The sequence below is a fragment of the Neofelis nebulosa genome, chromosome 6 (assembly GCF_028018385.1).
Source record: "Neofelis nebulosa isolate mNeoNeb1 chromosome 6, mNeoNeb1.pri, whole genome shotgun sequence".
NCBI classification, from domain to species: domain Eukaryota; kingdom Metazoa; phylum Chordata; class Mammalia; order Carnivora; family Felidae; genus Neofelis; species Neofelis nebulosa.
In genome coordinates this window covers 150,660,948-150,686,389 of record NC_080787.1, presented here as the reverse complement: position 1 = coordinate 150,686,389, position 25,442 = coordinate 150,660,948, and the positions used below count along the sequence as shown (strand labels likewise).

The following is a 25,442-nucleotide window of genomic DNA, read 5'->3' as shown; positions in this document are numbered from 1 at the left end:
AGTCTTTGCAAGCAGCCCCAAGGGTCACCTCCAAGACAGAGAGACTCCAACCTGGTCCTGAAATCTGTGCGAAGCTAAGCGCCCCTTCCTAGGTGACATGTGGGTATCCAGGAATGGCCACCAAGAATGTAATCCTGATGCTGGCCTGGGTGCGGCAGGAGTTAGATCCGGGCTTTTCAACGGTCACCTGGAGTCCATTAAAGATCAGCAATCACCCAGCCCCCAGTGAGGTCCACTGACTGAATCGTAGGTTGTAGTTTCTGGGGGAACAACTGAGCCAATGGCCTCCTAAGATACTTTCCCATTCAACCTCCCCCACGTCCTCCATTCTAACACTGCCTGTTATTTGGGTTTAAAAATGACCTTCTGGCTAAAATTTGCTTATAGATCTAACCCCTAGGGCTGAGTCCCTTAGACAAATATGACATCACTGCCTCCTGAATATTTATAGTTGTACCACAGCTGAGGCTCCCCAATGCCTGTGACTTCTCACGCATGGTAGTGATTCACACGGCAAACATCTTTAAGGAAATCATCCAAATGAGACATCTTCCTCATTAGGATCTATCATTTACCGAGAAAAAAAAAGAAGCATGTAAAGCATCATTATTTTTTTTTTCTCCTGAAGGTGGCTAGAATTTCAATCTTCTAGTAAACATGGACCCATTAGGTTGCTTCATAGATGAATGTTTTGTCTTCATCATTCTTGCTACAGCAAATTCTCCTCTTCATTTCTCTTTTCCTGAGGATCCCTCGAGAAAGTAGTTTGGGGAACCCCATCCTTATTAGATGCACATCAGGCAGATCCTCTTTGCTCAGTTTCAGCTTTTCTTTCAGGATATCAAGGACAGGATATTATCTGTAAGCAGCCAAGGTAATTACCATCCAACAGGGTCCAATTGTTTTCAATTAAAAGCTTTACTGCCATCTTTAGTTTTCAATACCACTGTGGCCATCTGCTTTCACTGAAGATCTACCAGCCAGAAGCCCAGGCCACATCTTACTGCCATTAACTCCCAAGAACCATTTTCCTCCAAAATGAAAAAACTCAGTAGTCCAGGGAAAATATGGGACTAGCCCAATGCATCTTTGGTGACCTCAGGAAAGCTGTAGTATAGAACTCTGAACGGTCACTTCTCAGAAACACCAGCACTTCCTATTTCTGCCTGAAGTGCCAGGTACTCGTCCTCATTCTCAGCCTCCCTTCAACTGGGGATGCTCAGCTTTAACTTCCCCACTTCTTATTCCCCATCTAGCTCAAGTGTGTACAGCTCCAGGATAAGAAGTCTTCAAACTGCAATTTCATCAGAGGTATTGTGTTGGTAGAGACGCTTTCCATTTTTGATATTCGTCATCAGTCCAACTCTTCATAGCTCACTATACCCTAAAATTCTGGGTGGAAGTAAATTGGAAATAGCCACCAGCTTACCTAAATGGACACTATGATAGAAGGTATTTTAGCTGTTTTCATAACTTAGAGCCTGGGATCCATTTCTAGAGTCGTAAAGTTATTAGAAATTAATGGAGGTGTTTTATGGACCTATGAAGAGTGACAGCCCAAGGTCTCGTTTCCATCCGAAACCTAGCCCACTCCTGGTAGTTTACACTGCAAAATGGCTCCATAAAAACCATTCGTACAGTTTAATTGCCCTTGCCTCCTCTACAACAGAAGTTCTTCTGCAGCAACAGGTGGTCCGGCCACAGCCCTGGCCAATTAGATGGACATGCAAGTCCCAGCAAGGAATCTCTTCCCAAAGAAGACAACGTTTGACAAAGAGACATCACTGGACCCTTCTGATCCCTTTCCTCTTGTCTTTCCTCTGCATGTTTCTTGGACTCGGAGTCTGAAGGAGTAGCCACCGTCTTGTCACCATGGATCACTAAGCATGAGGACAAAGGCATGAATGCTAAAGATGATCAAGTAGAAATTCAGAAGGAAACTGAGTCTTGAATGGCACAGGGCCAGCCTTAGACTGCTGGCGCTCACATTTCTGAAATGTGAGGCATAGAAGTCACAAGCTGTTTCAGACCCACCAACAAGATTTGCTATTATTTGGGGGGAAAAGCATTCCTAACTAATAGAGTCATCATACCAAGAAAACAGTCACAAAGTGAACAGAGGAAACCAGAATTACCTTCCCTCCTGGGTCCAGACCAAGAAAGTGTTTCCATTTTGAAGCAGCAAATCTAATCTCTTCATTCTCAAAATTACAAGGGGGGGGGGGAGTCTTGAAGGAATTAGTGATGAAAGAACGTTGAACGCCAAATTGGAAATCCATGGGTAATAGTTATCACTATCTTCCAAATATTTCTGGCTTTGTGCCTTCCGGAAATATGATAAGATTATGCTTCTGTGCCCATTTTGACATGAGGCAAAACCATATGATTTTCTTTGGCCAACAAAATGAGAACCCAAACGAAGGGTCATTCCCCAGCTGAAGCTTCAAGACCATTGTGTCAGGTACCCTTTCTCTAATTGAGGTGATGGGAAGCACAGCTCAAAATGGAGCATCTTGTGAAACTGGGTCCCCAAAGGTCTACCATGAGCAGTGGCTCCTGCTGACCCACACTGGGCGCGCAGCCTGAGTGAGGAATGAGTTCTTTGTTATGGCAACATACCCTATCCCGGGGATGGACTGCCATCCATGGTAATAGACAAGCTCTAGATAATGTAAGAATATCAAGTTAGAGAAAAGGACCTATGAAAAGACTTGAATTCTTGCTAAAGAATTTTTAAGCAGACACACCAAGGAATGTCTTGAGAAATGAGGGACAAGAGCAGTAGTTCCCAAATTCTGCTGCATGGTACATTCTCTCAGGGAACGTGTAATAATCCTGACACCCAGGTCAACACCTTTGTACAAATTAAATCAGAATGGCTGAGGGTGGGCACCAAGCATCAGAATGTTATAAAGATGTCCAAGTAATTCCAATGAGCAAGAAAGTTGGGGAACTTTCAGTCAAAATCTGTTTTCTTAATTAAAAAAAATAGCACTGTTTGATGATCGTCAAAGTCTTTATTTCAGGGAAGTTAAAGAGTAATGGCTGTCACTGAGAAGGAAGCTATCAAGCTAAAGATCTTTCTGGAAAGGCAAATCACAGTCGATCCATTTGGTCCAGATAGAAAGGGAGAGGACCCCTCTCCACATATTCCTGCAATGCCAGCTTAGTACATCTTTAAAGGGACCCAACTGTGTGGCTCCCATTACCTAATTTCATCTCAAAGAGTCAACTTTTCAACAAAATACAACAGCATCTTTCTCGAGGATTCACATTATTGCCTGTGAGCATTGGGATCACTTTTATAAGTGAGCTTCCCACACTTGCACACCCCATTGATCTCCCCAGGCGCTTTATCATCTGGGTTATCATCTGAGAGTCCTGGTAGTTTCCCCACAGTGTCGGGTCTCAGTCTGGGCCTTAGAAAGGGGCAGAGCAGGCTACACCCCACAGTCAACCGTTGGTCTTGAATACAAAAAGCTGCCCCGATCTGCAATTTGCCTCTGCCCTCATGCAGAAATGACACGGGAAATCTCACCGTATTGAATTGTCTTTATAGAAAAAAAAAACAAGTAAGAAAGTAGATATTTTCAAATTCTTCATGCACAATTTGCCCCCCAAATACCCCCCAAGCTATTTTTATAAGGCTCATGACAAACCTGAGTAGGGCCAGCTCAACCTGGAAAGGTCAGGGCAACTCGAGAAAAACAAGCCCCTGGAACCCCTCCGGTGCCTGTTTCTGATGAGTCTAAATACACACCCCTAAGCACGCCAGTCCTCTGTCCCCCTCCATCTGCCTTCCCACCCCCATGCCCAGCACGCTCTCCTATGAGGCCTTTGGAGATATTCAGGACGCTGTGCACGTAGCATAGCAATCAGATGCTCTCTCCTCAGATGGCTTGGCTAATGGCCACTTCCTGTGGTTGTCAAATGAAAAAAGAAAAACTAGCATATCCCCAGTGACTTATTGTATCACTTCCCGTATCTGACTATCTGGCAGCCGGTATAATTTAACATCGCTCGTAAATTAAGAGCCTCTTGCAAGGGTGCCACAGCTGAGCCCTCCACCCTGTTTTGCTGATTATAAAGAAACCTTGCCAGGACTTCCATTATGAATAGTCATTTCCTAAAATGTAACTCCAACAACACTGACATCTAATCATATATTAAATGAATGAATAGAGGTTATATATCCACCCTGTATACCTCTGAGCTCATTCTGAAGATTAAAATGACTTCCTCTGATGTTTTCCCAGCGCACGCTGTGCCCATGATGTCAGCTCTCGCCATGACCCCCTGTGAGGCCTCCAGCCTCTGGGACATCCCCCCACACTGTTTCTTATCTCTTGGCTTTGCCCGGTTCCTCCTTCCTCACTGCCTAGCCTGTGAGAAGTCAAAGTGAGCTCAAATACTTGCATGTCGCCCAGCTCCTCTGGTGCCCCGTGGTTCTGAGGCTGGGCAGCTCCACGAACAGCTCTTTTGCCTCCCCCCAGGGCAGGTGCACTGGTGGAGTGGGCTACAAAGCTTTGTGCTGTGTGTTCATCATCACGTTGGTCTTAGCAAAGATTCCCTTCGTAGCACTGCTGATACTTGGGGGCAAAGACTCTCTTGATGCCCTAATTGGTTGCATGTTTGCTTCCGTCTCATATTGTTTGTTTGTTTGTTTCGTTTCTTCAGTGTAGAATCATGAACAGGCGCCAGATTTGAAGCCAAATGGCCCACTTTTCATGCCAATTTTGCTCCATGCATTGTGACCCCAGCAGCCCTTGTGGAAAGTGATACAACCTCTCTGACTGTCATTTTCCCCATCTGTAAAATGGGAACAGTACCAAAAGCTATATTCACAGGACAATTGTGAGGATCAGTGACTTAACATACATGAAAATACCTTACAAAATGAAAACATACTAGCTATCGTGAGTACTAGAAATAGCGAGGATGGACTAACCAACCCGGTTCTAACCATGGCATTGCTGCTCTTAAATAAGCCCCGTGTTCTTAAAGAAGATACTTAATACCTGAGCATCTTTGCCCAACTCATGGCACATTGTCATCTCATCAGATGAAGTGATACAAAATACACACAACGATATTGGCAAAAAGTAAGAGCTCAGTAAATGACAAATGCTTTTATTGTTATTATTGTTGTTGTTATCATTATTATTTGAGTAGGACAAGCAGCTAAAAGACTTGTCCAAGAAAAAATAAATGAGGAGCAACTTTTTGCATTTTAGGAGTCTCAAAAAGAAAAGATCAGAGAAGCAGGCTTTTCACGTTTGTAGAATGACTTTGACACAGAAATAAAGACTGATGATAGCTCTGGAATATTGTCTAACGGATTTGGGAACTCTGAAAAAAAAATTTGAGAACAGCTGACACACTACAGCTTAAATATAATCAGTCGCTGAAATTGCTCTGCAATTTGTTTCAGTGTTTTTCTGTGGATTGCTTTTTTTAACCATACATGTGTCCTAAATATATAATTATATGGCAGAGTATAATAGCTCATTTAGAGTTATTGAGGTCTATTATATAATCCAATAGGACCGTGGGGCGGGGTTTGGAGAGGAGCAGTGGTGATTAACTTGAATGAGTATCAAACATGAACACCGCTAGATGTTAATAGATGGTCTTAGTACCGATTTTCTTCTTGCCTTTGCCAGTCTCCCCAAGACAGATCGCTTTTGTGTCCCAAACTGTATTGTTTTAAATTGATGTTATATATTCCTTTGAAAGATCAAAGAAGCCTCTATGTAAAACTTCTTAAGTGCAGAATATAAACGTGTGCTTCTATGAGTGTGGGTCCATGCGTGTGCATGGCCGTCTGGAGTGTATGTGCTCCAAAATGCTCAGATGTGTGTCCTGAACAAAGCACTCAGTTTTTCAAGGAAAAAATAAACAACCCAAATTCCCCTCTCCCCAGACACCTTCCTTTTTCACCAATCCATGAAATGTGCACATGCTAGGCCAGATAGAAAAACATCCTTTTTCTACCACCCTGACTTGGGTTTTAAATAGAATTGTCTAGAGCCATGATCTTCTAGTAGAGTTAATCACCTTGTCAATATATCCCTGTTGATTAACTGATGGATTCAATGCAGGCTTTTTGTCAATTTCCATTTCTATTGGATAGTTTCTATCCCTTCAAGACAAATTAGTCAGGGCATTAGAGACCATCTACTCAAAATCCACTGCTTAATTTATTTTTAATCCCAAGAAAAATCAAGACTAATAAAGGCTCCCGCTTGCTTTACACAACTGACTCCTAAGGTCCCACGTCAGAAATGCCCCAGACCATCACCCCCTGAGTGCGTGATGCTCTCAGGGTTCAGTCATTGGCAAGGAGTCCAGTCGGCTTATCTAAGCCAATGCAAACTGACCTGGTCAGTCTTTAATTTCTTGTACTTAAAGTTTGTGAAAAATCACATTTCATCCAAATACATTCATCTACTTAAGGGACAGCCCCACTTGCTTCAACAGGAAACTGTCACCCGCAGAGGCCAGTAGGGCACAAATATGACTGCTTACTCATGATCCAAAATGTGGCCTCAGCTCCTCCAGAATGTCTGTATTTGCTGCCACTGAGAGAACATTCTCATCAGACCAGGTTCTCACCTCCCATAGATTCAAATCTCTCCAGGACATCTTAATAAGTTGTCTGTCTTCTCTCTGAAATTTACAGGAAACCTCTGTGACTCCCAGATATCTGTGACCAACCAAGGGCTAGAGCAACCACCACAGGGTTTCATGTTGGATTTTGTACTTTCAACCAAAAACCAAGTTCTGGGATCAAATTTTCAAGATCTCTTATTCTCCAGGGTACAATCCAGGGCCAGTCCTGGATTGGCCAGGCCAATACTCCTGACCACTTAGCACCCACAGTCTCCCTGAACACTGGGCAAACGCTGAATGGTCCACTTCCTCGGGGCTCTCAGCTTTTTTCTTGTCATTGGAAAGGAGCCATTCTGTTACCAAGAGGGAGCGTGGGTCTAAGCTGGTGAAGGTGGCCAAGAACAATGAGGGACAGAGGCCATTGTGTGGGGGCTATATGTATGGGCGAGAATGTTTGTTTCTACTACAGATGAGACATTAGTGAAGTAGGAGAGACAGGGGCTATCTCAAATCGGTGGTAGGGGTCTCAGGATACAAAGGGATTGAGATGACTTACATGATGATAGCCCAGCAAAGGGAGTGAGCTCAAAGGAGTGAGGGCAGATGGAAGGAAAATGTCCTGGTGAGAGAGACTATTGAGCCTTCAAAGGCTTTTCATGATGCCCTCAAAATATCCTTATGTTGATCCAAATCCAACTGGCACTCAGCTGTCACCCTACCCCATGGTGGCATTCTGACAAAACCCCCATCCTCTCTTCCAACCATTCCTTGCTTTAGTCTTGCACTCAGTGTCCCTCACTTCTCTCCAAAATAAACCCTCTGCTCCAGTCAGAACTGGCTGCTTCTTTCTGACAGATGAACCCAGCTCACACTCCCATGAGTCTGCAGGATTTGGCATGACAGCTGCTGCAGCCTTTTGTGATTCGTCTTCGAGACCCATCCAAACCGGCTTTTCACCCAAAAGGGATGAACCATAAGAGGTGGGTGACCAAACAGTACTGAGTGCTGCCACCCCAACACTTACACCCCCCCCCCAAATAAGCCTCCTTGCCTTTGTTCTTGCTGTTTTAACTGCCAGGAACACCCTCCCTTCTTTTCTCCACCAAACAAAATCTTACCACCTTCCAAGTTCCAGCTAAGATCCCACCTCCTCCATGAAGCCTTCCCTGCTCAGCCCAACCAGATGGGATTGCTCATTCCCATGAATCCCTGCAGGCCCTACTGATCAGGAAAAGGGAACCATCAGCTTAGCCAGTAATGCCAGAGCCCCTACTGCGAGTTGGGTGTTCTTCTAAGTGCTTTGGAGTAGAACGAATTTAATCCTCATTGTCAGTACTGTTAGTCCCCTCCGTTCACAGTTGAGGAAACTGAGGCACAAACAGGACAGTTATCACGCCCAAGGTCATTACTAATAAGTAGCCAAGCTGGGATCAGACCCCAGCACACTGGCCCTCCAGTGGGCGTTCTGTATCCCCACCTGGCACTGCCTTCCGGGATTGCTTTCTTGTTTCTTTTTCAGTGGACACCCAGCCAGCACAGCTTTGCATCGGCTCTTGGTTGCTCTATGTGCCCACAACATCACTCCCACAGACTGCCAGTCCCATGAGGGCAGCGACCATGACTCAGACTTCACAGAATGGACAATCAGTGCTCTCCTGCCTTGGGAGAATCCTGCTTAAGCTGTCTCTGTTTTGCTTTAACTCCACGGCACGACCGATATTTCTGTTTATGGTTTCCTCAAACACGTCACTCTTGAGGCCAGGGGTAAGCAGTGAAATGGCTCAGGGTCATGGAATCTGTGTCTCTGTAGCAAGGAGACAGTGCGTGCCACTAGTGGGCTGTGGGTTTCAACCCTTTTCCCATATATTCTCTTCCTGGCTGACAGGCTTTCCACCCCGAGCAGACCAAAGAATTTCTGGGTTGGGAGACAGTTCTGTTCTGAAAGGAAAGCCAGTCTGCACAAGAATAGAGACCCAGCCACAACCACACTGCAGCCCGCCAACCCATTTGCAGCCCAGGGCTGAAGCTGGGGGTAAGCAGTGAAAATCCTGTGTCCCTACATCTCTCGGGGCTGAGGATGCACACAGTTGTGTTATTGGTGCCAGGGCCTGGTCCCTGAGCAGAAATGAGCAGAATCGTGGTTGTCCACACAAGATGGAAGGGGAATCACAGTCAGTACATGGGGTTGTGAACACAAGAGACCAGCTGGGTAGGACACACACAGTGAGTCCACAGGGAAGAGACACAGTCCCTCTGTTAGCACGTCAGGGGGGGCGGGGGGGGATTTTTTCCTGCAACTGATTTCAACAATTTTACCAATTACCTCCACTTACCAAATTTAATGTGATCCCATCAGAAAGATAGCAAGAAATAGGGATTGTGAATCAAAGATCATCCCCACCTCAGGCCTGACTTCTCCTTTGACCTCTACTTGACATTTGCTTCATGATTTAATTTACCTTTTCCTATTCACCCTTCTCTCTCTTGTTTACCTGGATCCCAACTGGATTGAGCAGCTGAATTTTCATTACTCAAGTCAGAGGTCTAAGGAGAGTATATGAGCTTTGAATTCCTGCCAGCAGGGCCATATCTGTTCCAGCTCATTCGCCATAAAATCATGAATCAGCCTGACCCACACTGGCTTGCTCCAGTTACAACAGGCATTAGCAATGGGGGGAAGATTCAGAGATATGGAAAGGAGCTAATTTTACTGCTAAGCTTCACTCACCTTCAAGGACAAAAACAGATCTGCACCCGGCTTCTCTTGGCCTGAGCCCCATTAGAATCAAAGCCGATCTTGGGCTTCAGATTCAGCTTCTTCTCTGAGGAGTCTTCCCATACCCTTGTTGCAACCCAGAGAGGAAGTGCCAGTGAAGCCACAGGGAGGGCTTAAATGACACTTAATCTCAAATGACTCCTCCCAAAGCCCCTCATTCAGCCCTGCCCCTAAATGAGAACACAGTTTCAAAGTAAGCCCCCACTGAAGCACCCACCGACCCATCTTCCCAGTGCCTCCCTGTCACCAGGGTATGACCCTGAGACACATCTGCTCACTCCCCTTTCAGCAAAGCCCTACAAGACACAAGAACCAGAGATGGGAGGGAAATAGCTCCCTCTCTGCAGCCCTGCAATCTCAGCATTGCAGAGTCAAAAACGCTAAATGCTTCTGTGACCCAATAATACTGTGACCAATGCATCTGTGACCCAATAGTAATACTAGGTGGCTCTACAGAAAGTACAGCCTCGGTGGGAGAAAAAACTGTGGTCCCAACCCTCTTTCAACTACCTTTCCCTGAGCGTCCTTGGGCAGAGCAGGGCAGTCAGCCCAGCAGGCAAAATCAGAAGCCCGTTGCCTTCCAACCACGCCCATTGTGTTCAGATGCCCTCCAGGGCAACAGGGAGGATGAGCGGAAATGCCAACCTGGATGCCGTCCGGATGAGATCCCTGGTGTCATCTTATGTGTAAAACTGGGCAATACAAAGGGACTTGCAAGTCTTTGAGTGAATTACGTTGCCAAAGAGACACACACTCACCTGAACAACCTGTGACCATTCAAATCTGAAACTAAAACCAGTTTTAAATCCTTGATTCTTCAAACCTGCAGGAATTGGTCTTGAAAGCCATTAGTCCCGGGAAAGTGTGAGGTGTGCGGTGTCCACTATACAGGTGCCCATGAAGGATGATATGCAGGGATGAACCTGCCACGAGTCCCATGGAGAAGGGCATTCAGTGGCAGGACAAGCAGGAACTTCAAGATGGATGCAGTAAGTGGACAGGAGACAACAGTTCCCTTTCCTAAGGAGGTGCAAATGCTCTCTGTGTTGAGGCAAAAAGGAAGCACATGGATGTTCAGGCTTCTGGCAGTAAGGACTGTGACAGGGACCCTTAGATGTCACTTTATATCTGTTCTCTCTTTCTTCTTCAGAAATATTACCCGGAAATATTACCCGCGGTTCTTGAGTGGGAGCATGACCCAAGAACAAACACCATACTTCCCAGCCCCTGTAGTTGTGGCCAAGAGTCTGTAAACACAAATGACATACGAAACACACAACCTGTGTCTTCTCTTTCCTCATCGCATCCTCCCCAAGAGCCAGAGTACAGACACTTGTGGTGGAATATGGTGGGACATTCTGAACCTGGCAAAGACAGCAACACTTTAGGGACAGAGCTGTGGGGTAGAAGGAACCAGGAGCCAGGAGCCTGACACCTCAGAGCTATGGCAATAGCCCAGGACCATTTCTCCTGGGCTCTTGTATGGGGGAGAAACAACTGTGTGTGCTACCTCTCTTCCTCCAGCAGCCGAACTCATTCCATCCAACAGAGTATGAAAAAGAAAATTGACTACACCTCCCAAGAGAAAAAGAGGGAAAGGAAGGGAGGGAAGGGAAGGGAAGGGAAGGGAAGGGAAGGGAAGGGAAGGGGAAGAGTGGAGGTGCAAGATCCAACATCCACATAATAAATGTTACAGAAAAGACAGAACAGAGAAGAGGAGAGGAAATCATCAACAAGATAATTCAGGAAAATTTTTTCGAAACATGGACGCGTGTTTGCAAAATAAAAGGACCATGAAATGCCCAACACCGTGGTGAAAATAGATTCACCTAAAGGCACATCAGCATAAAATTACATCTCTAGAGACAAAGAAAATTCCTATAACCTTTCAGTAAGAACACAAAAAATAGGTATCACATGAAGGATCAAAAAACCAAAATGTCATCAAACTTGCCACAAGCAATATTGTAAGCTGAAGCAATTCTTGCACAATTTTAATGGAAAATAATTTCTCGCCTAGAATTTGGTAGCCAGCCAGAGTAGTAATCAAGTTGGAGGGTAGAACAGAGGTCTTCAGACAAGCCAGTTCTCTGAGAATGTACCTCTTACTACTTATTCTTAGGAAGGAACAGGAAGATGTTCTCCATCAAATAAGGATGAAAGTGACAAAGCAGAAGAAAGAGCTAGGTTGTATGAAACCACGGATCCCAAACAAAAAAGAGACAGGGTGATCTCCAAAAGACTACAAAGAGCAAGACGAAAATGACACCTTTGTGGCTGAAGTGGAGGACATTGGCCTCGGCTGGAAAGGCTCAGAAGTCTCCCAACTCTGCTGAAGGCGAAGAGGATGAACAAACTACTGATATGTTTGAGGTGAGTGAAAGATTGATACAAGTGGGGGAGAGCGTGGGCTTCGTTGGCAGCAAGGACATAGAATAGGAAGCAAATGCAAGAACCAGAGCCTGAGGATACGTGCATGTGTGGTGGGCTTGGACTGGGGGAGTGTGCGTTCTCCAGAGCAGAAAGTCAATAAATAATGCCTAACACTAAAATAAAATGACAACTTACAGAGAAAGACAGATACCATATGTTTTCAGTCTTGGGTGGATCCTGAGAAACTCAACAGAAGACCATGGGGGAGGGGAAGGAAAAAAAAAAAGGTTAGAGAGGGAGGGAGCCAAAGCATAAGAGACTCTTAAAAACTGAGAACAAACTGAGGGTTGATGGGGGGTGGGGGAGGGGCATTGAGGAAGGCACCTGGTGGGATGAGCACTGGGTGTTGTGTGGAAACCAAGTTGACCATAAATTTCATTTTTAAAATAAATAAAATAGAATAAAATGGCAACTAATCATGTAAGCATTTTTCAAGAAAAGCAAGTCAATGCCAAAAGAATCAGATAAGAGAATTGAAAGTGGTAGTTTCTGGGGAAAGGAAAATGAGGAGGAACTGGTTCTGTGTGACTCTGCATATGTAGAGTTCTGATCTTTTTTTAAACACAGAAAAGAAAAGAAGAAAAAGAGAAGGAGGGAAGGAGAAAGGGAAAGGAGGAAAGAGAAAGACAAAGAGAGCAGGAAAAGAAAGAGAAGAAGAGAAAAAGCAGGATCAGCCACAGCAGAGAGGTGGAAAAGCCAAGCCAGGTACATCAATCCTGCAGCCATCCCCACAAGACTGGCAGCAGACTTCCGACTCCACAGCGTGCAAGGATGCTGGTGAGCCTAGCGGGCGTGGGTGGGGCAGGTGGGGGACCAGTGGGTGCATGAGGTGGGAAATTGGCATCCAGGTTGGTGAGTAGAGGGGGCCAGTCCAAGAGGCCAACTCGGCTTGTAAACAAGGATGTCATCAGATAAAAGCTTGGAGGAAGTCAAACATCTCAGAATAGCTTCCAGATTTACGTTTGGTTCCCGGTACACCACCTGCTTATGAAGACTTCATTTTCATAGCTTGTTGCTTCGGCCTCAAAGGTAATCAGTTCACTTAAAAAACAATGGAATGAACATGAACACATATTCAAACACATACTCCTGGGAGTTACTGAGATTTCCAATGAGGAGTGAGTGAATTAGGAAGATTCTATCTTGGCCCTGTTTTCATTCATTTCCAAGTTCCTTTAGGGGAATAAGAAAGAAAATTTTTCTGCAAATGAAGAAAATATGTTACTGGTTAGTGTACCATGATTTTAATTAATAACATATTAAATGCTCAAAAGTTGGATTGGAGAGGGGACTACTTTTTTATATTCAAAGGAAAATTACCAGAAACTCTATTCTTTAAAGTAACATCTGCTTTGTAACAGTTCATTTTTATTTAATAAACTTTATAATTTTTCAAGTGTGAAAGCTAAGATTCTATTCTATTCTTCTGCTGTGACAGAACCACCTTGTGACTTAAGAAAATAAGCTTTTAGAAGATGTATCTAAAGTAAACAAGGGGTGCTTGGGTGGCTCAGTTGGTTAAACATCCGACTTCAGCTCAGGTCATGATCTCACAGTTTGTGGGTTCAAGCCCCGCATCGGGCTCTCTGCTGTCAGTTCAGAGCCTGGAGCCTGCTTCAAATTCTGTGTCTCCCTCTCTCTTTGCTCCTCCCCCAGTCACAGTCTATCTCTCTCTCTCAAAATTAAATAAACATTATAAAAATTAAAATAAATAAATAAATAAAGTAAATGAGACAAAGGATTCAATGAGATTTTTTTCATTGCTATGCATCTGTACAGGTGACAGCAATTAATTCTTAAAATTATATGTTTCCCCTTTAACACTCTCAGCTGGAAAGGGTCATAATTCACTGCATCAGAAGCTGTAAATCACAATGGGCTAAATGCATCAGCAGAGGTAGCACTGACAGCCACCCATAAACAAGGGAAGGACGGCCATTGAGAGGCATTCTGGGGCCAATAATCACGACTCTTGAGTAGGCAATAACATTTAAGAGAAAGAAGAGATGCTGTCCTGTCCACATACTCAAGCTCAGGTGATGACAGTGCCATCTTTGAGAACTATCAAACAGGCCTTGAGTTCAAGTTGATAATTAAATTAAATAGTAACTCCTAATTTACAAGAAGTGTTTAAAGAAAAATTCAAGAATGGCTTTCGAATGTTTGAAAATGTTCTTACAGGGGTACTTGTGTGGCTCTGTCACTTGAGCATCTGACTTCGGCTCAGGACTTCGGCTCTGACTTCAGCTTGTGAGTTCGAGCCCCGCGTCGGGCTCTGTGCTGACAGCTTGGAACCTGGAGCCTGCTTCGGATTCTGTGTCTCCCTCTCTCTCTGACCCTTCCCCACTCACGCTCTGTCTCAAAGATAAATAAATGTTAAAAAAAATGTTTTTAATGTTCTTACAAATAATGATACGGTGATTCCTTTTCATGTCATAAAATATACTATTAGATCTCCTAATGTGAAACCATTATGTATAAACCTTATCTCATTATGATTATGTTTCAAAGAGGTCTTATTGAAATGACTCAATATATTTCTATTCATAAGTAAGATTCACCTGTAGTTGTTGTTGCTGTTATTGTTATTATTGATATGCCATTTTGGGGAGGTTTTAGTATCAAGATTATGCTCCCTTCGTAAAATAAATTGGAAAATTTTCCATCCCTCTCCATGCTCTGAAACACTTTAATAGGCTAGCAATTACCTATATGAACTTGTCATAGTATTAGAGAATCAGCCCATTAAATTATGTAAGCACTTCAAAAAGCAAAATCTTTGTGTTGTTTTAGTCATGTTTTCCATTATTACTTGGCTTTTCACACTATTTAGATATTCTAATTTTATTATTTTATCAAGTCATTATTGCTTTTAATTTTTGTTTTTCTAGAAAGTCATCCATTTTATCCAGGTTTTTTTTAAGTCTTTATCATAAAGATATACATGCCATATGTACTAGTCAGGGTTCTCCAGAGAAATAGAACCAATAAAAATATGTATTTATAAGGAGATTGATTTTAAGGAATCAATGCAATTGTAAGACCTAGTGAATCTGAAATCTGTAGGGTAGACAGGCAGATTGAAAACCTCAGTCTGCTCCCAAAGCCTTCCACTGATTGGATGAGGCCCACTCACGTTAACAAAGTCAACGGATTAAAAGTGTTAATCACATCTACAAAATACCTTCACAGCAACATCTAGACTAGTGCTTGACTGACTGAGCAACTGGGCATCATTGCCTAGTCAAGTTAACGTAAAACTAACCGTCACGCCATATATCATCAATTCGAAGAGGTATTTTCTTTCCTCGTCTTACCATGGCAAAAATCGGGATACTGTCCCAGCCCATAATCTGGATCATATGAAGATCTGCCAGTTTTGAATGGGACCTGGAGGAAGAAAGGGCTCAGGTCGTGGCTGTGATACAGGCACCCCTGCCACTTGAGCCATATGGTCTGGCAGACCCTAGAGAGCTGAAGGTGTCAATGGAGGGAAAAGGACCATGTCGAGTTTGGGGCAAACCCAATGGGAAAGTCCCAGTGCAGTCCTCTGGCGTTCTGGAGTGAAGGCATGCCACCTACAGCAGAGACTCATACATCTTTTGAAAAACAACTCCTGATGTTCTGTGGAGTCTTGGTGGAAAGAGATTGCCCAACCATAGGTACCAAGTGACCATGTGGCCAGACTACCAATGATGAGCTGGGGCCTTGCAGACCTACCGAGTGATAAGTCTAAGCAGGCCCAGCAACAGTCCGTTGTAAGATGGAAGTGGCTACCTAGGTATACCTAGGCCTACAACACCAGGCCCAGAGAGACAAGCAAGTTGCATCAGTAAGGAGCTCAGACCTTAACGGCATCCACTATTGTCACACCCGCACCTGTTTCTCAGTTCATGCGGACAGCCATAGGGAGTGATTCTGTTCAACCAGGAAGAGGAGCTTTGCTTATGCATAAGTCACTTAGGTATGTGGATGTGTAACAATAATCAAAGGTACTTTTGAAAGATATTCTTGATGGAAAACCCTTCCACTGGGTAGAACTTTGGGCAAGGTACCTGAACATTCATTTTAAGTAGCAAGAGAAGTGCCCTGATATTAGACTATAAATGAACTTGTGGGCAGATGTAAATGTCTTGGCTTGTTAGCTATGGACCTGGAAGGGAAAAATATTGAAAGACAATATTTTGGAGGACAAATTTCTTTGGGGGACAAAGAAATCTGAGCTAGAGACATTACACTTGGGAGTGGATGCCGAGGGTAAAGATGTTTGTTAATGCCTGCCAGAAATTATCCACATTGAAGGGGCACAAATAAGCAGGTAGTCCAAATGGTTAGGCCAGTTGACATCCACCAACCTCTGTCACTGGCTACATCTATGGCATGATGAGCACATGGATGTATCTGTCACAGTGGAAGCAATGACGACTACCTGTGGACCTAACTGTCTGGACTCTCTGGGACTATTGCCACTGAATTTCTACCTTTGAGGAGCAGGGATCAATACTGAGCCACTAGAATGGCACCATCCTTCAAGGAAACCAGCTCTCTACCTGGGGGCAAGTTAACTACATCGAGTCCCTTCCATCCTGCAAGGGCCAGTGGTTACGTGTCACAGAAATAAGTAAGTATTCACAGTTGCCTTTTTCTGCTTGTAGGGTTTCAGACAGAACCACTAGTTAAGGGCTAACAAAAGCCTTTGTCCCACTGGTTCAAGACCCCATATACCATTGCCTTAGAACACCAACCTCACCTTACAAAAAAGGTGGTGTAGAAGTGGGCTCATTATCACCAGATCTACTTTTGGTAAAATGTATGATACTAGCAAGAAGTTGCTGGCCAAATCAAGCATTGGAACAGTCTGTTGGAGGCACAGGTGAAATTCTCTAAGGATAAACCACTGCCATCCTCCAGGATGCAGCATATGCATTGAATCAGAGTCCTTGGCCTGACATTGTATCCCCATTAGGAATTCATGAATCCAGAAACCAAGAAGCAGAAAGATAAGTGACCATGCCATCACTGAAATCCTGGACACAGCAGAGGGACGTTCTGGAAACAAATCAAGCAATGATAACCCCAAATACAAAAGAAACCTTAGCCCCAACACTAGGGCAAATGGGACAAGGAACCATGACTTGGTCACCCCGCCTCACTCATGCCATCCCCTCGTCCCTTCAGAGGCAGGATAATAAGTAAGAAGGCACTCATTTGTGACAGTAGAGAACATCAGTGCCTTCTATCTCAAAACATGTTCAGGTTTCATTTTACCCCTCCCCCAAACAGACATTACGCCCCCAAACAGACATTACCCCTTATTATCTATTGTTCACTGGCTGCTTAGAAAAATTAAGAGATGAATAATTTACACAAAGCTCCTTTTTGTCTTTTGCCAAAATCTAGGGCAGAGTTTAAAATAGATAAATAAATCCCTTGCATCTAAAGCCGAATGGATGAACATCCTAAAGAAAACACTGGCCTTCAAAAGCAAGTGGGGCAACTCCGATATCTCATTCCAGCTCAACGCTGTTGGTGTGGAAGTGACGTTGACCGAGCGTGTGGCCCGGTGGGGGAGGAGAGACACAGATGTTTTCTTTGGGGCAGGAAGAAAAATGGAAAGACAAGGCAGGAACCGCTCCGAGGACAAAATCACTTGAGAAAAGATCAACCAGGTGCAGGAGGAGGAGTCTGGAGTAAGGGAAGCTTTTCAAGAGACCTGAGATAGCAGGGCCCCCCTCCTGGGGCTGGTGACCCTGAAAGGACCCTCCACAGGGTGCTTCCCTATCAGGGCGTGTTCTTCCACCCCTCCTGTGTGACTCAAGCACAGTTACTCCCATCAGCTCCTCTGCTGGACACTGGTGGCTCCCAACCATGGCTGCGTGCTAGCTCTGCTTGGAGAGCATCAATCAACCCATCAGCCAATTAAATCAGAACGCCCAACAATGTGTGCTGTTATGACAGTTCCCCGGAGGGGGAGTAAAACAGCAGCCAGGTCTGGAATCTCCTGCCACTCCCCTCTTACTGCCCCGATGTCTGCTGTTCTGCCCCCAGAAGAAATGGGCAGAAATGGAAGGAAGCAAGCTGCTGGCTGCTGAGGTCAGGCTAACGATGGATCACATCTTGGCCCAGTCTTCCCCTCCCCATGCTAATGAGCTCTGTCCCCCTACGTGGCTCAGCATCCTCAAACTCTAGCCCCGCATCAGAATGACCTGGAGAGCTTGTTAAAACACAGACTGCTGGGCCCCACCCTGATTCAGGAAGTCTGGGGGTGAATTTGCATTCCTAACCAGTTCCAGGGGTGCTGATGCCTCTGCTTTGGGGACCACACTCCAACAAACATCTTCATGCCTCTTCTTGTTCCAAATTTAGACCACCTTTGTGACCTTCTTCTGACCTCTATCCTGGACTCTTCGATGAAAAGCCCCATTTGCAAAGCATTCTTTCCACAGACCATCCAGCACAAAGCATAAAAGGATTACTTTGCAGTTTCGCTGCGTCAGCCTGCTTTGAATATCCCTTCATGCTGCGCCTGCTTTACCTTCCACACTGTCGATGATTCATGGTCAGCTTTCATCCACCATGACCCTTGGTCACATCACACAACATCCTTCTTCCACGGAACATCCTTCTCCTCCTTGCGCATAAGACCTGATGATGACACACACACACCACTAACTGTTTTCCTGCAACGAAAAGAATGTTTGCATATTTTCCTACTCAGGCACTCATTTTATTCATAACCATAATGAAAAATATGAAACACATACTATTTCCAAACAAGGTAGAATAAAAAATGAGTAGTGATCTCTTGAATCGAATTGCACTGAAATAAATTGCTTGGAATCCATTAGTTGACTCCCCATACGCCAATGTTTCCATCTTATTTTCTTTGCTTGCATAGGAAGGTCTTCATTTTCACAAAATCAAGCCTCTACCTATATTCTAAGTGGCAAGTTGATTCTTCTAGCTTTGGTAATGCAGTCAGTACCAGGGCAGTTCTGGCTCGGCTCTGAATTAAACATAACTTGTTCCCACCGATCCATTTCTCAAATTCTGTTCTTCTCTTGCCCCTCAGGCTTTTAACTGCTTTGCAAGCTGTTTTCCCCTATGGGACTGCCAAAGCCAGTCCTGGATGGTGAGTTTTGTGCTTCAGAAGTCACATTAACACTTTCGGGAAAGCCACGACTCTAACGTACACTGGGGGCGGGGGGGGGTCTTGGTGTTTGTAGGGTGGTGGTTCTCATGGAGATAACGGGCACCTCCTGTGTGCTGACCCTACTGGAAGACTGGTATGTCCTCACCCAGTCACAGTGTGCATTTGGAATGTCAGTGATGACTCTTTGTTCTTTGGTTTGGCAGAAACTGGAGGGGGCTCCAGCTCGGAGGAAATAGATGAGAACCGAGCATCTAAGTGGGTTTCCCAACCTCCCAAGCACTGAGTAAGATGACATCCTTTCCAACAGGTCTAAGGTTCATATGAAGGGCTTAGGTCAACAAAGTACCCTAAAGCCAAGGACTCAGAGCCAAAGAATGCAAAACAGTTGGGGACCTCCCTGTTAGCCAGCCCTATAATCAAACTCTCCTCTCACTTTTGGCTGTGACTGGGAGATGTCCAACCACCAGTTCACAACACAGTCTGGGGCATATTACTGAGCTCAATTCACCGATTCGTGTGCTGCCTAGATCGCTAGCTTTTATGGATATTATTTTATAAATTCTAAGCTACTATATTAATACTAAAAGCATCTGTATGTACAATACAAGGGTTGAAAATTCAAATGCTGTAAGGGCTAGCTAGTAAGCCAAATGCGGCGGACCAGTTGCAAACAGCGGGGACCGTTGGAGTCAAAAGGAAGCGCTGATACCCCGCTCCCGCCAACCGCTGCCATGCGGGAACATTGGCTAGGTATTGCCAGATCCCCTGACTCTTTAAGAAAAGTGAAAAGCCAGAATTCATATGTGAAACCTCCTGGCTTTTAAGTGTGAGCAACTAATCCAAAGAGGTTTAAAACCTTGAGCAGCTCCAAACACAAATCTAACAACCACTCTGGCCCTGGGAACACAAACCTGAACACGAATCGAGCAACAGCTCTTCTCAACTGACCCTTGGAACAGCGTCACCGTTGACAAGGCAGAGAGACTGTCTCCCTTTGCAGAAGAGTAAACAGAGTTGACGATGGCTAATGACTGGCCAGAGACCTCACATCTAGCAGAGCAGAGCCAGGACTCAGACCAAGCCTACTGTTCGCTTTCACAACTACTGGCTCTGCCGAAAGATGCTAGCGGCTCTCAGGATGGGCGGGCAGCTCCCCCCAGTTCTTCCCTCTTGTGGTTCTGACATCTTCAACCCAAGCTTTCCAAATCATCTGGTCCTGCCCACGGAGGAGGGAGGATAAGCCGGGGTCACCAGTGGGGACATTTTACGGGAGCGGCACACATCACCCCCTCTTATGTTCAGCTGGCAAGAATTTAGTAACGTGGTGACAGCACCCAATTAATTGCAAGGGAAGCTGGTAAATGTCTAGCCACGTACTTACCGAAGGGGGCAAATAGGTCTGGGGATCTTCTCCCTGTTCTAGAAGACACTTCTGTGAAAATGGTACATATGTTCCAACACCGTCCTTGCTGGGGTCGGAAACATATCCCTTTTGCGGTGGGACTTCAACGCCATTTTTCAATTTTTGAGATTTTAAGGTTAAAACCAGGAGAGCACGGACCGACTAAAGCTTCTGCCTGATAAAATGCCCAACTGCTACTCAGCGTTCATTATTCCTGGTATAATCAGTATTCAGTGATGTTTGCTGAAATAGATTAATTAGCCCTGAGGGTTGACACCCCCTGAGGGGGTGGGGCAAGAGATTCTGTCCTCTGTCCCGGGCTGCACATCCCCGTTGGGCAGACGATGGGGTGCGGGAGGAGCACGAGGCAGGTCTAGGTCAGACACCCCACTGTGCTTTGGGCAAGTGCCTTCATCCTTCCAAGTTTCAGTCTCTCATCAGGAGGATGGAGATGTGTGAGGCATGGTTTGCAGCACGGCTACGGGGCCACATGACGTCAACAGACCCGTGCCAGTGTCCAGTGTGTAGAAAATGCTCAGTACACAGCTGCTAATAGACAGGCAAGGGGGCGCCTGGGGGGCTCAGTCAGTTAAGCCTCCGAATTCAGCCCAAGTCATGATCTCACGGTCTGTGAGTTCGAGCCCCGCGTCGGGCTCTGTGCTGATGGCTCACAGCCTGGAGCCTGCTTCGGATTCTGTGTCTCCCTCTCTCCCTGCCTCTCTCTCTCTCTCTCTCTCTCTCTCTCTCTCTCAAAAATAAGTAAACATTTAAAAAAAATTAAAAAGACAGAAAAGCGAGGCAAGGCACTCGCCCAAATCTGCCAGCACTAGTAGGGAAATCCCAAATGACCTAATCTGCAGATGAGTGTCCCCAGTGACATCGACACATCATACATGTGGGGCTGTGGCAGGAGTCAGAACAGGGCTGACGGCTGCCCCAAGGGCGGGGCTTCCTACCCTGTGTGCTGGGGCACACGGTTACACCAGGACTCACGATCCAGCCAGCACTGGGGTGTGCGAGTGGCCCCCTCCTGTGCCTTCTGGCCTCTGCGTGGCTTGGCCAGCACTCCAAGGTCCCCAGCGCTCATCGCTGGGCCGCAGAAATAACCACGTTCTCTGAGTGTGAGAAAACTCTTTTGCAGCAGAACAGAGCAGAAGCCCAGGTCGCACACGGTTAAAAACAGGGCTTCTCTGGTGGGGGGAGAGAGAAGAGCAGGAACTGGCCCAACTTCAAAGCCAGTATGTCCAGCCACTGGCAGCAAGGGCCCTCGGGCTCCTCTCCAGAACGCTGTGGGCTGTGTGCAAAAAAATGGTAAAGTTGGGGCCCTGAGGGTATGTATATGCACCATTCTATATCCATGAAATCGGGTGAAATTGAATATCAAGTATCGCTTTAAAATGGGGGAAAAAAATAAAAAATAAAAGCACTTGCAGCCAGAGAAGGAAAAAGAGGAAAGTGTGACCTTCATTTGAGTTGAAATGTGCAGGGCGATGCTTCTCAAACTGAAAGAATATTAGAATCCATCCGGGGAAGCTGCACATCTCTGGGTCTAAAGCGGGGCCAGACAGCTGCAGTTGAAACTCCTTGCGTGGACCCCTCGTTCACAGACACTGACAAAGATATCCTCAAGGGCTAGAACGTTCTAGGGCTACCCTGCCCTTTGATAGACCATGTGCACACCACTGGGGAAGCACACCCCCCGTGACGGTTGTCCTCAGACCGCGGCACCTGACAGAATCACCCCAAGTGTTTGCTGAAACGGAGTGCTGGACCACAACCCCAGAGCGTCTGGTTCAGTGGGTCTGATAGGACACCTCCAAATTTGCACGGCTAACAAGTGCCCAAGTTCCCAGGTGATGTTGGTGCTGCTGGTCCAAGATCACTATGAGAACCGCTGCTCTAGACCAGGGTTCTCCCTCTCGGCACACGGAGACTCGGGGCTGGACGATTCTTTGTGGTGGGGGGGTCTGCCCCAAGCATTGCAGGATGTCCAGCAGCACCCCCAACTTGTGACAACCAAAAACATCTCCAGAACATCGCTAAATGTCTCCTGTGGGGCGGAAGTTTCTCCCCACGCCGCTCATCTGGGAACTGGTCTAGGGAACCCAGAGACCTTCCTGATTATCAAGGCTGCCTGGGGGTGCCTGGCAGGGGGGTTACTGTTTCTAGCATCTTGTTTGGCAAATTCCTACCTCTTCACTTTTTATCCCTACCTGCACTGTCCCCCCTGGGGCTGCTCCCTGCCCCCAGCTGGATTTACTCCCAGTCCAGAAACCGCTCATTCCCTCCAAGCAGTTTGCCCCAACTTTCTTCATGGCAAGAATCAGCCGACCCTCTTGTTAAACACAAATTCTCGGGCTCCTCCCTGGCCATGCTGACTCAGAGGGCTGCCGTAGGGCCCTGGAATCTGTACATTAAAAGGGTTCCAGGCGATACTGATATCATAAAAGTCTGGGAAAATCTGCCTTAGACAGTGCTTCTCAAGCTTTATTTTCTTTTGGGGAGGCACGGGTTGTTGGTTGGTTGGTTGGTTGGTTGGTTGGTTGGTTTAATTTAAATTCAAATTCATTAACGTACAGTGTAGTCTTGGTTTCAGGAAAAGAACCCAGTGATTCATCCCTTACAAACAACACCCAGTGCTCATCCCAACCAGTGCCCTCCTCGATGCCCGTCACCCATCCCCCCACCCACCTCCCCTCCAGCCACCCTCGATTTGTTCTCTGCATTTAAGAGTCTCTTATGGTTTGCCTCCTTCTCTGTTTTTATCTTACTTTTGCTCCCCTTCCCCTATGTTCATCTGTTATGTTTCTCAGATTCCACATATGAGTGAAATCATATGATATATTTCTCTGGCTGACTGATTTCAGTTAGCATAATACCCTCTAGTTCCATCCACGTTGTTGCCAATGGCAAGATTTCCTTCTTGTTTATTGCCAAGTAATATTCCAGTGTGTGTGTGTGTGTGTACATACCACACCTTCTTTATCCATTCATCCATCGATGGACATTTGGGCTCTTTCCATACTTTGGCTATTGTCGATAGGGCTGCTATCAGCATGGGGGTGCATCTGCCCCTTCGAAACAGCACGCCTGTATCCCTTGGATAAATACCTAGTAGAACAATTGTTGGGTCATAGGGTAGGTCTATTTTTAATTTGTTGAGGACCCTCCACACTGTTTTCCAGAGTGGCTGCACCAGTTTGCATTCCCACCAGCCATGCAAGAGGGTTCCCATTTCTCTACATCCTCGCGAGCATCCGTTGTTTCCTGAGTTGTTCGTTTTAGCCACTCTGACAGGTGGAGGTGGCATCTCAGTGTGGTTTTGATTTGTATTCCTCTGACGATGAGCGATGTTAAGCATCTTTTCATGTGTCCGTGAGCCACCTGGATGCCTTCTTTGGACAAGCTCATCACCCGGCCATCTACCTAAGTTCCAGATTTCAATTCAGTGGCGCTCAGGGAAGCCAGCCTGCCCCAGGTCCACGTGCCTGAGTAGCAAGACCCGGAAGGATCAAACCAGGCTACTGAGCCCATCAGATCTAGAGGCAATGTGGGGACAGCAGCAAGGGTGGGATCTGGGTGGTAGGAAGATTCCAGCCTAGTCAGTTCACCATCAGACTTCGGAACAGACTCCTGCATTTCTAGGGATTCATTGGTGCCTCCTATCTCAAGATATTTCCCCATAGCCTTGTCTACTCTAGGGCTGCCACCGACGCACCATAGGCCGTGTCCCTGCTCCTCAGCCCTTCCCGGTCACCCACAACCCCAAGCGTGCTCTCCAGCTACCATTCAACAACAAGTCCCCTGTTCACACGCAGGCCAGTTTCCAATTTCCCTTTGCCTTCCTCCGCTTCGCTTACTCCTTTTGAATCAGAACCAGCCGACTGTCAACTGAAAGTTACCGTCAACGTGTTTTCCTAAAGAGAAGTCTCGCTTCCCTTCCACAAGGAAGCCTCTGTTCTTCTGGCACAGTGGTTCTTAAAGTGAGGTCGGCACCACCCGGGACCTTATCAGACATGCGGTGAGTCGGAAACTCTGGGCGTGGGGCCCAGCCGTCCGTGTCTTCACAAGTCCGCCGGGTGATGCTAGAGAAGCGCTCTTCTAGAACGCAACCGGCTGGTAAAACAGCCACCTCCACAGCGAACAGCAGGCCTTTTTCACACCAGCCAGTGTAACCACAGCTGCTTGGTTTTGCTGGGGAGCTCCTACAGCTAGTGAGGTTGACGCCACCTGAGTAGTTCCGCAGGCTGCATGCTTAGCAACCACAACAGACATTTACAAACACGGGCAAATCTGGAAGGATAAGTTGTCCTTTTGATATACACCTGCAATGACTCTCACGTTTAAATTATGCATGTAATATGATAATGCTCCCCCCATTGTAGGTGCTTTGAGGTAAGCCTGTATAGACAGCGCTCTCGTTCCTGAGAACAAAAATATGTCAAAAGAGAATAATGCGGCGCTTTCTTAAGAATAAAACACTGATGTGATTTGTAAATGCCATGCTTTTGGGGCCTGAGTAATACGCGCATTATTCATAATCTACAAACCTAACTGGAATTCCGAGACTGTTGTAAAGGCAAATAAGGTGAAAGTCTGTATCTAAACATGCCAAACACATCAGGTATTGCTCTGTGAATTATTTAGACTTGATCACCCACACATGCTGATTGTTTCATGTTGGCATTAATTACCTCATTGAATCACCTCCGAGTGCAGAGCAGGGACTGCGGAAATACAGCAGAGGTTGATTTTGAATTGGCTGTGCTCTAAATGAGCAGAGCACACTTAAGAACAAAGGGGGAAGGGATAAAACTGTCATCTGAGACCTTGGGAGACTCTAACGAGATGCAAAGCCACTGATCACTTGGTTTCCAGGTGACATTTCCTAGGATTGTCACACAGTAATAGTACCAAACTAAGTCTCCCATGAAGCCAGACTGGCACAAAAGACGGGCACTGGTGAATATGGTCTCTGTGAAAACTCTCAATGATGGATCGTCTTTTCCTGCCACTTAAAATATGACTTCTGAGTACAGAGCACCGATAGCTGACATTTCCTGCTC

General features: G+C 45.9%; 1 long non-coding RNA gene across 2 annotated transcripts; it reads right to left on the bottom strand.

Moving 5' to 3' along the window:
• Nucleotides 1–5,114: 5,114 nt before the first annotated feature.
• LOC131515158 (uncharacterized) lies at nt 5,115–10,544 on the bottom strand. Of its 2 annotated transcripts, XR_009263480.1 has the most exons (3): nt 9,341–10,544; nt 6,529–6,669; nt 5,115–5,349 (listed from the first exon to the last, which is right to left on the bottom strand). It is a non-coding gene; the product is annotated as an uncharacterized LOC131515158 (long non-coding RNA). The 2 variants fall into 2 exon arrangements; XR_009263481.1 differs by lacking the exon at nt 6,529–6,669.
• Between the last annotated feature and the right edge of the window lie 14,898 nt (nt 10,545–25,442).